The sequence below is a fragment of the Carlito syrichta genome, unplaced genomic scaffold (genome assembly GCF_000164805.1).
Source record: "Carlito syrichta isolate Samal-C Ts95f unplaced genomic scaffold, Tarsius_syrichta-2.0.1 Scaffold305756, whole genome shotgun sequence".
Lineage (NCBI taxonomy): Eukaryota > Metazoa > Chordata > Mammalia > Primates > Tarsiidae > Carlito > Carlito syrichta.
This window is the reverse complement of record NW_007249852.1, coordinates 1,065,216-1,068,520: the sequence shown is the minus strand read 5'-3', so window position 1 is coordinate 1,068,520 and position 3,305 is coordinate 1,065,216.

The window sequence follows — 3,305 nt, the reverse complement described above, 5'->3', positions numbered from 1 at the left end:
GGGCTCAGGCAATCCACTCACCTCAGCCTCCCAAAGGCGCGGGATTACAGGCTGAGCCACTAAGCCCGGCTTTCTCTCTCTCTCTTTTTTTTTTTGAGTCAGAGTCTCACTCTGTCGCCCAGACTGGAGTGCAGTGGCTGCTCCCGGCCACCGCAGTCTCGACCTGCTGGGCTCCCGCGATCCTTCCGCCTCAGCCTTCCGAGTAGCTGGAATTACAGGTGCGCACTACCATGCCTGGCTGATTTTTAAATTTTATTGTAGAGATGAGGTCTCGCCTGCCCAGGCGGGTCTCGAACCTGCGGGCTCAGGCAATCCACTCACCTCAGCCTCCCAAAGACGCGGCATTACAGGCTGAGCCACTGATCCTGGCTTTTTCTCTCATTTTTACAAGCTTCTGTGTTTCCCTTAATTTTCTGCTTTCCCTTGTGTTTGTTTCGATCCTGTGCTTTCCAGTTCTGCAGGTGGTTACCCTTCAGGTCCTCAAACAGGCCAGACTGGACTCTGTTACTTGTCTACTCTTTGTCACCCTGCACCATGAGGCTTTACCTCCCCAGTCCTCCCCTTGGCACCAGAGGAGACCTTTAGAATACTTTTCTCTCTCTTCTCACCTGGAGTTTAGGAATTTCACAGCATATTTGTGTATCTTATCTTTTTTTAATTGATTTTTTTTAGATTAGAAAATGTAGTTTATTTATAAAGTAAATTAGAGAGAGAAAGAGAAGATTCGCCTCCCCAAGGTAGGGGAGGGTTTTTTTTTTTTTTTTTGAGTTGGAGTCTCATTCTGTCGCCCAGACTGGAGTACAGTGGCATGCTCCTGGCCACCGCAGCCTTGACCTGCTGGGCTTCTGCGATCCTTCTGTTAGGGTCCGGATAGGGTGAGGGTGGATGGATGGAGAGATGGAGAGGTGAGGGGGGGGGGATGCAGCACTGGTAACCCAGAGATCCGAGTAATTGCAAAGAATTGCAATACACAAAGAGGTTAAAAAAGGAAAAGTTTATTTAAAAGTAAATTAGAGAAAGAGAAGGGAGAGAGAAGATTTACCTCCCCAGGGTAGGGGAGGAGGCCAAAGCCAGGAAGCATGGCAACAGCCATAGCTCAAAGAGCACATGGCCACACCAAAGTCTAGCAAGGCAATGGCCGTTGGCTTGTGGTTGAGTTCTTTTAACCATTCCCCTGATGGAGGAAGATCACTAAGGTGATCGGGTGGTGGGCTGCTCCACATCATCACGAGCAGCAGGCAAGCACAGGTACTGATGTCAGGTGATGGACAGCAGGCAGATGGGTGGGTTAGTCACATGATTGCTGTCATGGTGGGGCTTATCCGTGTCACACAGGTCACAAAGGGCTGATTAGGTTAACTCTGGGGGGGGATCACATAGGTCACCAAGGGTTGATTAGGTTAGCCCTGGGGGGGGGATTGGGGGGAAGATTCCTGCAAGAGACTTGTTAGACATTTGCAATTCACAAATTCTTTGACCAAAGGTGGTCATATTATTTTTATGACTTTGGCCAGCCAAAGGGTGACCTTTGATCTTCGCCTTGACAAGGAACCTAAAAGTTTACTAGAGATTATTATGCTAAACCTGCCCTGGTCTTGCATCTGAAGGAGATTTGCCTGCTGGGAGGGGTAGGGAGGAAGGGATAGGCTGTTGCTTGTCCTGCAGTAGAATGTCTGAATGCTTTCTAATGGTTATGCTGAGGCAAAAAGACTAAACCCTTTCACCTTCAACCTCAGCCTTCCAAGTAGCGGGAATACAGGTGCGCGCTACCACGCCTGGCTAATTTTTTATTTATTGTAGAGACGAGGTCTCGCCAAGTTGCCCGGGTGAATCGCGAACCCGCGTGCTCAGGCAATTCACTCTCCTCGGCCTCCCAAAGTGCTGGGATTACAGGCTGAGCCACCGAGCCTGGCCTGGTGGGCTCTTCTGATGACTGTCTTGAGTCTATTTCAGATTATGGAAGTCCTCCTTTATTATTCTCCCCACCCCCATCTCTAGCTTTTTCTCCTTTTAGAGCTTTTATTTTCACATTAGTTCTCCGTAATGTACTTGCCATTCTCTTCTCCACAAGGATTTCCATTTCTTGGCTTTTTTCCTTCTTTGTTCTGAGATGTATCTTCTACTTGATAGTCCGCATTACTAATTTGGCCACCACTGAGAAGCATCCTTTTTAGTCTGGGCCAGTGATTGAGTTTTCTTTGTTGTTTTTGATGAAGTCTCTTCCACTTAATGGCTGCTTCAGTGAGATCTGCCTACTGCAGGGAATGTTATTCCCCTCCTCTAAGCCCTCTTAGGTGAGGGTCTTCCCTCTTGTATTGAGTCTGGTTGCTCTTGGTTTTTGTTTCCTTCATGGGTCAGGGTTCCTGAGTAGTGGCCAATGGGGAGTGGTGGGAGACAGGAAGTTTCTGCTTTCTGGACCTGGGGTGAGAACTGGCAAACCTATCAGCCCTTGCTGAGGCCAGGGCAGAGATGGAGCGATTGTTTGTAGGCCAGTCTGACACAGAGTAATCCTCTCCCAACCTCAGCACCTCCACGCCCAGTCAGGTGGCCCCACAGCACTCAGTGAATACAGCCCTTCCCAGAGGATTCTTAGTTAACTAAGATCTTTGTTTTTTCTTAGTTAACTGAGATCTTTTTGGGTCTGTGTATCTCTCTCTCCATGTTTCTTCAAGGAACCATGACATTCTGATCCTTGCTCCAGGCTTCAGGACTACTGCCTAGTTTTGTGAGGTTATTAACTATACAAGGGCATTTGGGGAAGGGGATGTTTAAGTCTGTGCACCTCTGCCAGGCTGTTTATGGCCTGGGGAGTGAGCATGTGCCTGGAGGAAGGGCTGCTTTTTGATAATTTATACAAGGACACATTTTTCTTGCCAGGACAAGATTTCTTGTTGCAGGGATGCATTCCACCTATACTGCTGGCCCTTGGTTCTTTACTGGCACCAAGGAGAGACTATTTCTGGTCTGTCCTCTTCTGAGAACCCAGTGTAGACACTGCAGTTTCAGATGTGCCCCACCTCGGAACGTGGTCACCTGGCTGCTGTGTGACCTCAGAGGAAGTGCCAGGGTGGAGAAAGACAGGCTCCCACGAGAGATTGCCACCAAGCAATACTGACATTCAGTAAGTAAAAAACACGAGTTGATATTTAATTACAACGAGTCTTTTTATACACAGTCGGGTGTGTGAGGGGCATTCCCTACCCACCAGATGTTCTTTCAGGTATAATCCCATAACCTAATCCATGACTGCCTTTAAACCCTTTTCATATTGCCTATAAACCCTTTTCGTACTAATACCAAGTTAA